Here is an 11,692-nt window from a genome sequence, read left to right on the forward strand (position 1 = left end):
TAGATAAACAAATAACTTGTTCTTTCATTTTCTAATATCCTAAAGCCAAGATGATAAGTTTCTTCAAGAAATCCAATCAAGCTAACATCAAACCTGTAATATTGCATAAAATAGAGTTTGTCAACACAAAGGTTGGTGATCAATTTTCATAGTTTTAGACAATAAGTATATAATATGAAATCCACAACTAGTATATAAAAACAATAAATAATAGCAATAATTTAGATAATAAAACCGTCAATAAGAATCCATTGATGACAATAATGAAATCGTCAATAAGAATACATTGACGACACCTTTCTATATGGGGATACCATATATACTCGGAATTAACGTATGATCATACTTTGATGAGGCTACCCGCCTTAGCATTCAAGAGGCTACCCGCCTTAGCATTCAAGAATTTGCACATAATCATGTAAAACATATAACACCAAATCGAGCATTTATTTAAGTAAACATATACAATAAGTGTTGTGGTTTAAGATTCAAGTATAAATCATTTGAATTTGAATAAGTATGCAATGCCACCCCCAAAACGAAAGATGGAAAACAGGGGATGAAAAAGTACTCACATTAACAAGTAACTTGAAAGATAGTGTCGTGAATAATCGGAGAGATCGGTTTAACGAGCAAGACCTATATTAAATGGGTCTTGTGTTAGTAGGTAGTCTTGGAAGGATTTAAAATAAAATACATGACAAATAAAGTAAATAAATAAAGTTTAGGATTTAAAATGTAAATATTTGAGAAATTAAAGAAACGAGTTTTGTAAAATAAGTTTACTCGAAACCGGGTCTCGGTATTCTATTCATTAGTTTTTTTTTTCTTTTTTTTTACTCAACCTATGTTAAGTAATAATGTGGGTTAAAATGCAATATTGCAAAACCCTTGGTTATAAGAATACCAAAACGAGGTGTAAACGAGTGTTCGGGTTTGTCGGTTCGAGACTTGATAATTGACCAAGCTCAAAGTTAACTTCCCAAATAAATGTTATGAGATAACTCAATAAAATCAAAATAGACTTAACCAAGTATGTAGTTCTATTGTGAAGAACCTTAACGTTCGTTAAGCGAGTATACGACTTTATCGGTCCGAACTTGTTATAAGATCAAGTTGGTTACCGACATGCCAAGTACGTTTAGAAATTAACTAAAATTGATTTAAAATATAATCTTGAAGAAAAATATGAGTTTTGGTGGCTAAAAACACATTTGTGTGTCTTAAGCGAGTGAACTCGGTTTAGTTCGGTTTAGTTCGGTTTTTGGTTCCATTCATAGTGAAGGACGAGGAAGGATGGGTAGGGTGAGGAGGTTTTATTTTTAATATTTTTAAATTTTGTGTGGAGTGGGTTTTTAATTCGGTTTATAACATGTATAATGAATAACATACGAACGTACTCTGTAAAATTTTCATTATAAGAGTAAGTTATTAGTAAAGTCCGGATAGATAAAGACGACCCTGTTCTTTATCTCGTAGGACTGAGTGTCACCCAGGTAAGCAAAATATTTTGAATTATCAGAGTTTGACATAGGGGTGTGCATGGGTCTGTTTGGGGCGGTTTTTGGCCAAACCCTCAACCATAACAGATATAACGGTTAATAGATAACCATAACCATAACCGATCCGTCATGGCAGTTTCTGTTAATCGGTTTTAACAGTTATAACGAGTCGGTTATGAGTCGGTTAACCGTGACCAAAATAGACAATCCTTCCGTATGATTGTGAACACTGAATAATCGCTAACTGTATTGTGGACTTCAAATATATTTTCTTTTTTTATTGCAACTTATGGAATATACATATCTAATTGACATATTAAATAATTGAAATGACAATTTGGATGGAAATTCAGAACGACAATTATGGACTATTGGAATGAATATGGTAACCAATATTATTAATATTATTGGCCTAAATCATAGTAAGAGTGGAGAAATTTTTTCTATAACGGCAATAACTGTAAAAATATCCTACCCATTCACTAATTCTAATTTCTGAACCCTTATTTCTCGATTAATAGTTACATAAATGGGGCAGTTTGGTTATGGCGGGTTTGGAATTAGCATTAACCAAAACCGACCCACATTTGGCAGTTTTTAAAAATTCATTAAACTGACCCACCAGTTATATCGGTTATCGGTTCGATTATGTCGGTTATGGTTCGGTTTGCGGTTATGACGGTTAATTTGCTCACCCCTAATTTGACATGATAATTCAGAATGACAAGAAAACATGATAAAAAAAAAAGAAAAAAAAACACAATATGAATAAGTGCATTTATGCATTAATGTTTTACAATCTATTTCAAACCCTATAATTTAACTAAAAAAACACATTTTTTTTTTCGTTTAAATTTTGTTTCATTTTCAAAAACCTCATACATCTATGATCTATCTCGTAGTCTCTATCGCTATTTTACTCACAAACATTTTTTTTATTATTATTTTCTTAAATACTCACAACACAAAAGAAAAGAGGTTTACTTTATAAGCCGCTACATATGGAGGTATTCTTTAGCGTGCTCTAAAATTTTCTCTATTGCAAAGAATATGTTTAATAAATATCAACAATCGAATTTAATAATCAAGTTATACAAATTTAACATAAAATCATGGTAAAGTACATGTTACAATAATTTAAAATTATATAATTGCTTGGCTAACCGAGTATATTGGTTATATTTGTTTAAGGGATTTTAGACATTTTTCCTTATTAAACACCATCAATTACATATTTCTCTAATCAAAACAAATAATTACATATTTCCTCTTTTCTTGTCAAATTACTAAATTATCCATATCTATTACCATTAATAAAGTAAATGCCCCTAAAATAAAGCATAATATAAAGTAAATAATAAATACATAAACTCCACCGATCCAATACAAACATGGTTCGATTCTTCCCGCCGACCGATCCACCGGAGGTAACCACCAATCACAAATCGTAGGACACAAAAACAAATTCCTCTCCAGAGTTTCGGCAATTACACAACCAGAATGTTTCTGTTCCTATAAATCCTCTTTTCTTCATATTTTATAATTGCGTTTATTACTTTCCTACCATATCTGAGCCCTAGTTTCATGTTTTATCCGATTGCAGATTGTTTCTGATGCCGATGCCCAATGGTATGCCATATGTGTTTCTGAATATGCTGTAATGTGATTTATTTGAAGGTTATAAAAGCAACATTGTAATCACGCAATTCAGTTTTATTTAGTTTGGAATGCATGTAGTGTTCGTCATGTTCTTTAGATTTGCCAAGGTAATCTTTTTTGTGATAACTCTTTAGTTCAATATTACCGACAAACTAGGTTATATGTATATTAAATTCTTATTTATATTTTCCAACGGTTAAAATATTCGACTCCAATTGAATTTATCAGCGTTTGATACGTTCGTCATAACTTCGACTCGGTTTGGATTAAAATTAGGGAGGTATGAAGTTAAAGTTTTTAGAAAACGGATATATGTAAATAGTTTTTTAACTAGTTCATTTAGAGTAAAATTGTCATTTAATTAGTTAATTTTAATGAAATGGATAAATATGTAATATATATGGTTTAGAAAGGGATATATGTAATTAATTTCTAAGGGTTAGATAAATATATAATAAGTGAACTTAGAAGGGGATATATGTAAATGCTCTGTTATTTTATTATGGTTAATTTGATATTTTTATCATTACATAAGGTATACAAAATTATGATTTTAGTGTTTTTTTTCGTTCAACAAAAAATGGATTAGGCCCAAAGGTTTTTTTTTTTTTTTTGAACGACCAACTAACTAACGCCGGGTATTTCGTATGTGGCCTCCAATGGCTAAAGGTAGTCCCAGCCGGCCACGAGTCCAGACGGACGGAGCCCCTAGCGGTCCACCTATTGAGGAATTCCCCGGATAAAACCCGACCCCAATGCCTGTCAAACGGCACGACAGCGAGGAGCCGGTAAAGCCGGGTGAGATCAGGACTCGAACCCTGACAAGCCAGGGTTATCCCTCATATCTCCCACATAAATTGATGATAATGAGGTTTGAATCCCTTATCTTTCACTAATAAAGTGAGTGCTTTACCATTGAGTAACATCCAATTTATATTAGGCCCGAAGGTTTAAACAACTATAACTATATATTTCGTTAAAAAGCTTAATCATACCATTTTATACGTCGGAAGAGAAATTAAGATAATAGAGTGACAAAACAATGCAAATCTATAGCTTCAACAATCAACAATATTAAAGTTGTTCAAACCTTATGCTTTTCCGGTGACTGATTCCATGGATAAACAACAATTTAATTACGGCCTCAATCTACTGGAACTCGATTTGAATGGCAAAAACATGCAATCAAGAAACCAAGAGAATAGTGAAGGAACATGAGTCTTCACTAATACGTCTTTAATCAACAGCGGAATGAAATTACAGATCAGAGAATCAAATAAACAAATATCCTAATCATGCAAAAACTAATCAATATGTGAAAACTACTTATCATGCAAGAACTTAGTGAACAGAAAATCAGTGTTGGTGCGACAACTTGTAATGTGCGATTACTTTGTGTTTAGCGAGAACTTATGTTTGTAATTCACCCAGTCTATAACGAATGAATTGTGGTAGTGTAGGATCAAGCCCTCAGTTTAACACTTAAACACATGCCTAATGGTGCAATGGCAAACCAGCAATTATTTACATTTTGTGAGCAACTAGATCATATACGTGCTAAATTCAATATATATCATGTTCATCAACTCAGAGCATTCTCCGGGTCAATTAGATGTTTACCATTTTTTTTTGGTTCTAACAAATATTAGAATACACTAGCAATGAACATAACAAATCAAGAGCTTTAGTAGATATAGTCCAAAAATCAAAAACCAAATAAAGCAATGAACAAGAAAAAGATTTCAACTACCATTTTTTACGATCGAGGGTCAATCACCTGTCCCATGAACAAAAAGACCCCGGTCACATCTTCTCTAATAGCAAACAAGAACGGGTGATCCGCTACAAAATCTACCTTATCATAAACTGGAATTTTACCTGATGAACCACACTTCCTCTCCATTAAATAGGCCAATGCTTCGGTACCATCTTCGTTCACAACTACAAAAGATTTCTGGATAATACGAGATACATAAATGCCTTGGTCAGAGTCAAACATTTCGGTCAAACCATCCCCCGTGTGAAAAGGCAATACAAGACCTAATTCCTTCAGCATATCAGAAGCTTCAAACCCGAATGAGATCTTAAATTTGGTATCAAAAACCGTGGGACTTCTACTAACTTTCGTCTTGAAATGTGAGTGTCTAAAAAGTCTGATGTGGAACCGATTTTCTTAACTAAAGACTGAAGGCCGTCTTTTGCATGTGGGAGAAAAAAATACATTGTGAATTTTGCTTCATTTGCACCTTGTAAATAGGGTAGAGCCAGTACTTTGAAATCATCATATACACCCACGGATTGTAGGCAGTAGCTCGTCATGAAGGGAACTTTAACTTTGTTGCCATTGAGGAGGTGGAAATCGTATTCTTTTGTGTTTGATGCGTTAAACTTCTCCCTCCATATTCCCTTGAAGTAGACGACATTTGCACAGATGAGCCATACAAGATCTTTAACTTCATCATCTGTAATGACTTATTTGATAAGGCCATTTGTTTCCTTTTCAGCCCATAAGTTCACTTCCTCAGCTACCTCAACCGCCTTGGTTAATAAATAAATAAGATGTTATGAAAAGTATTGTTCTAATCTTTTTAAATGAAAACGTAAGCTTAATATTTATAGTTTCATGATCAAATACAAATCATTCTTAACATGTTTAGATTACATAGAAACAGAAGGCAATCCGGCAATAAATGAATAAATATACGTTACCTTGTGGAAATCAACTTTATTGCATGTTGCTTCATAAACTGTGTTCACCACCTTTTTAAAAGAGGCTTGAGAGAGAGGGTCTCATCAAACCAAATCCTGTTTGCAAAAGACACCCGAGGTCCGCCTCTTGGACTACCATCCGTGAAAATCAATGGCACAAGCTTCGAATAAAGAGAGTTGAGGTCATCAGTGGCGTTTGTTTTGAGGAAAGCAAGGAGCTGGTCCAGCGTTTGGCCTTTGGAACCGGCGGCTAACAAGCTCAACGCGACATGGATTGAAAGGGGAGAGAAAACAACGTTGGAGTTGTGTTTCTTGGAGAGAAGGTGAGTTGCGATTGTGACCGAGACGTGAGTTTGGTTTCTGAGTGATTGTTTAAGGTCCATTGAATGGGATGTGTTTTTGGTGAAGAGATCAGTTTTGGTTTATAGATGGTTGAAAACGTGTGGAAGAGTATTAAGTATTAACACACAAGATACACAAGATTAATATTATTAATTCTGATATATTTTGAATTAATAATATTAATCTCCAATCCAGATTTTATGCCTTAATGATTGTTAATATTCGTATATTTAAGTTCCCTCAATCTGATTTTATTTTTGTATTTTGGTTATATAAATTGTATATTCTATTATTGACAGAAAATAATTCAATTGCCTTTGGTTCGGATATTTTGGGTGAAGCAAAGGAATCGGGCTTTTGTAGTTCTTTTATTTTTATTTTTAAATTAAAATTAAAATTTTTAATACCTTATTTGCTTTAAAATCTAAAAATCTGTTTGTATACAAAGTTCTTGAGATTTTTTCAGATTTATATATGGGGAAAGCGAACGCGGTGCTGTCACGCACCTAAGCTTACACGCAAAACCTCTCAAAACTATGTAGTTTTGATTAAAAACATTTAAAATTAAAACTAAACCACACAATTTTTACACCCCGTAGAAGTAGACATATTTCACATGTTTGTTTTTGCTTGTTATTTGTCTTCGATTTCGAAAGTTTCATCATCTCCATTCATCTTAAATTATTTAGCGTTTTTACGTTACCGAATCAAATTGTTATTTTTCCCCAATCCTTCTTAGATTTTAGTTGTGTGTGTCTGTGTGAATCAAATTGAATGATTGGTGAAACGTGACAATTGAGAGAAAAGAAAACAAATAATTCAAAATTTTGCAAGCCATTATTGTGTGAGCACCGAATAGTACCCAAAAATATTATTGAAAAAAACATATAATTCATGAATCTGCACACAATATTAAATGATGATTACCTAAAAGTACTAAAAATAAATTAAAAAAAAAACTATGATTGATAATCGAATTTGGGTGTAAAAGCTTGACGGCAACATGGATGTTGATTTGGGTGAATAAGCAGCAACGTTAATCCAATAAAATGGAGTAACAAAGTGTTTTAGGCATTTTTTAAATGTTTTTAATCAAAACTATAAAGTGTTTTAGGCATTTTTTAAATGTTTTTAAATGCTCATAACTAGATATTGTCATTAATATTATTAGTATCTTGTGAGCTACTAAACAATCAGTCACATTCCGAGACATTCCGTCGTACGTTGGGGTGTGACAGATTATAAAAAAACGATATATGTTGGCGATCAATGGAACAAAAATTGTTTAAAAGCATGTTGGGGATTGAGTTTGAAAAATGTTTATTGGTTTTTTCAAAAGCCATTTTGAAAAGCAAGGATTTGTGGCTTTTAGAAAACCGTTTTTTAACTCTTTCAAAAAGCCAAAATAAAAAGGATTTTTCGGATTGCCAAACACTTTTTAGCTATTACATTTTTGAAAGCACCAATACGTTGTTTTCAAACATAATCCCAAACATGCTCTAAATCAAATGAACATGATGGATGAACAATGGAGAGAACGTCGTTGAGCCTGAGGTGGAAATAATACATAGAGTTGTTGATGCAGTGACACGTGAACACAGTTATTTTAATTTATTAGTATACGTGGATTTTAGAAGTAAATATGTTATTTTAGTTAAATTATAGGTATTATTAGGATTTATTTCTAAAGTTGAGAGAAAAATGAGAAAAATAGAAAAAATCTCGACCTTTTTATATTGCTACAGTAAATTTATAGTTTTACTGTACATCTCTGTCTAAAAGCATGCTTGGGATTAATTTTGAAAAATGTTTATTGGCTTATTGGTGTTTTTGAAAAGCTTATAAGTTAAAATGTGTTTGACAATCATAAAAAACATTTTTATTTTAACTTTTTTGAAAGGATTAAAAAGAATTTTTTTTAAAAGCCCCAAATCCATCATTTCAAAATGTCTTTTTGAAAAGAGATATGATCCTCATACACCACCCCCATATGTCTATAGGGCTCGTATAGGCTACGCATCACTAAAAAAGGGGACAAAAAAACAGCCTTTTCAACCTATACAACCGTATAGACCTATACAAGCTGTATAGGTGTTAAATGACTCGTATTGCTAGCTGACACACCATAAAACCTATACAGCCGTATAGGGCTATACGACCGTATAGAAAACTTTTGCCAAATGTTTGGGGTGCACTTTTATTTTTATGTATGTGAACCAGATGTATATCAGTATGATTTGGCCAAATACTTTCTTGTTTGCTTAATCATTGATTGATTATCGTGTATAGACTATTATAAAACGTAACATAATATAATCTTAAACGAATGTTCTCTGGGTACAACTACAAATTATTTAGCCGAGTATGTTATGTAACTGTTAATAGATAATTTATTCTATTCTAAAATATCATATTTAGCCAAGTATGCTATGTACTTAATACATAAAAATTTAAGATATTAACGTATTAATATTTAAATATGTGTCCAAAAAATTGTCTATACGCCCATACGGCCCGTATAGGTCTATACGGCCATATTAGCGTATTAATATTTAAAAGTGTGTCAAAAAAAATTGTCTATACGCCCGTATAGCCCTAGGGCTATACGAGACACTACAAACAATGATCGACAAGCTCTGACACAAACTGACGTAATTCAGGTGTTATACAACCGTATAGTCCTGTACCAGCCGTAATGAAAAAAAAAAACGGTGTGTGAGGATCTAAGCCTTTGAAAAACACATGCTCATAATCAATCTTTATCTTCTCAAGGAAAAACCCTCTTCTTCCCTCCAAGGACGAAGATGAGAAAGCTTTGATTTTCAAGCTGTACATTTATAGCTTGGCTTGTTTGTTTGATTTTACTTTTATTGGTTCATATTTGTATTTTCTGCTGCAATTGAACTACAAGTTCTTTCTTGTGGGTTTTGTGTTTTGTGGATTGCTTGCTGCTGTTTAGGGCTTCTATTTCATTTCATGTTTAATGTTCCTTCGTATATATATGTAATAGCATTGGATATTAATTTATTTTAATCTGTCTATTAGAAATAGATATTGAAAAAAACAAAAAGATTGGAATTCTTCATCTGATTAACGTCTCGGTTTAGTTAGAAATAGATGATATTGAAAATAAAGAAGATATGTTTTGTAGTTTGCGAAAAAACAATTTTAATGTTGGCGAAGACGTCTGCTAATGATTTTGCAAGATATAAAAGAAAATTGTGGTGGCCAATAACAAAAGAAATAAGGATTCGGTCGATCAGTTGTAGCTATCAGGTGAAAGCTGTTTGGTTTCACGAAACAAAATTCTATTCGTTTTTATTGGAAAGACCTACCTACATTAGATGATTCACTCGCCTGGTTAGAAACTGATGTAAGTAACTTTTATGCGTAAAATTTTCTAATTAATTCATCATTATTATCCTTTCATTTTATTTAACAGCATGTCTGGGCTATTCTACCATCATGGTTTCAGAATTTTGTTCTTCATGGTGATATGTATTTTGACGGAAGTTGAACACCTTATCCAGCTATTTCCAGTGTTGGCATGGTAAGTAAGATTATTTACTTTTTTTTTTGTAATAAATAAAGCGGCTGACGATTATATGTTAACATTTACAGATATGTGTACCAACAAATATTACAAATCAGCATTGGTTTTTAATTTTTGTTAACCTCAGACAATGGATCCGAGAGGCAAGTATTCTGTTTTTTTTTTTAAATATTTTTTATACTGTTATAATTTCTTATTTTACCCTTAGTAGTTTTTATCACTAAATTTTGCTTCAAGGGAAATTTGACAAGCTTTTATATATACACCGTATTGAATGACGTCAATAAACAAGTCTCACAAATGTGCATACTCTCACAAATGCATAGGCTCAACTGTGCATATATCTATTAGTTTAGCGGCCTCAAAAATGCATATGGGTCAGTTGTGCATACTCACAATATGCATATATGTCACATACGGGTCAATCTGTGTTGCAAGTTGCAACTCCATTTTTCTGGGTCCATATTAACAGTTTCTGCATGATAAACCGCAGCCTGCATAAATTACATGTTCATATATACTGTTGGCATAATATCTGTTCAAACTTAAAAACAGTTGGCTGCATTGTAACTGTTGGCATTAAATCTACATATTAACAGTTGCTGCAAATTAGCAGTTTAGTTTTCATGCATTTTTAAAATATGGGGACCATTTATGCCATTTTCTTTGTTATAACTTAAAACCTATTATAGTCTTTTTTTTTTTTTTATATTGTAGTATGGCTCCACCAAATATCAGAAAGTACCAGTAATTTGGTTAATTTACTTAACCAGCGATAGTGAACTGGTTACACGTTTTTTAAAGAGGAAATATGTATTTTGGACCCGTTTCTAGCCTCTTTTTTTTTCTTTTTTAAATTGTTGACCTGTCAAGAGTTCCCTGACAATTAAATGGATATGATTGTGGGATTTCCGAGTGCATTTTCTTGGAGTGGTTGATCAAAAAGGAGCAGCTATACAAGGAGAACGAAATAACAGAAGTAACGACTGAAGAATTTCGTTAAAGGTACATTAAACTAATATTTGAAAATATTATAACCAATCAGCTCATTAGTATCATACACTCTGAAAAACTGGCTCCTTGCCCAGACGCTAAGAAACATGCATCTTTTTAGTCAGCCCAAGCAGTCACCAAAGCTACCTACACGCTAAGAGACGTTTAAGAAAAGGCAGCGTCCTTGCCAAACCAGGCACCGTTTTAGCCTAAAGAACTTAAACAAGGCACCGCCCAGGCATAAAGAATCTCACAGCATTCTAGCCGAAGTAGCCTGATTAGGCACTCTTTTAGCCTAGTTGAGTTGTGGCTTGGTTGGTGGCTTGAGTCGGCTAGGAAGGAGCCGAGTTAGAGCCTTACGGTTCCATCCTAGCCTAAGCGCAGATGGCACCGTTTTGGCCTCTTATCACTCTGTTTAGTCTCCTCTGTAGCCTATGTGTAGCACGTCAGTTTGTGGTGGTGCCAAGTCATTTTCCAGTTGGTTCCTAACCCTTTCCCATTGGATATGCCCAGCTTCGAAAAGCTAAAAGTGATGCCTATTTTACAGATTTTCCAAGCAACCTTTTTGAACATATAAATTTTAGAAATATAAGTAAAAATATATTACTTTGTAAAAATATCTTTGTTTGCATTTAATGCAAAGATATTTTTAGATATGCGGTTTATGAAATGAAGTAAATATAATCGAAAGGCGGAATCATCTTCTCATTCCTTCATCGTTAAAAGATCGAAATATTTATGGCGAACGTAGATGACAATGTTCTTCACAACATACTTGCTCGACTTCCCAGTAAGCCTTTACTACGGTTCAGATCTGCATCAAAGCATTGGAATAGTCTAATTTCAGATCCCCAATTTATGAAGTCGAGATCACGTCGAATGGCCACTTCTTGCTATAGACGACAACGTACCAGCCGAAGACAAGGCTCATTCC

The 11,692-nt window shown here is 33.1% G+C and overlaps 1 pseudogene; it reads right to left on the minus strand.

Moving 5' to 3' along the window:
- Positions 1 to 4,917: 4,917 nt before the first annotated feature.
- Positions 4,918 to 6,253, minus strand: LOC143605497 (serpin-ZX pseudogene; annotated as a pseudogene).
- Between the last annotated feature and the right edge of the window lie 5,439 nt (positions 6,254 to 11,692).

This window comes from Bidens hawaiensis, unplaced genomic scaffold (assembly GCF_021521415.1).
Source record: "Bidens hawaiensis isolate Kalapana, Puna unplaced genomic scaffold, B.hawaiensis_p1.1 tig00069886_1, whole genome shotgun sequence".
Classification (NCBI taxonomy): Eukaryota; Viridiplantae; Streptophyta; class Magnoliopsida; order Asterales; family Asteraceae; genus Bidens; species Bidens hawaiensis.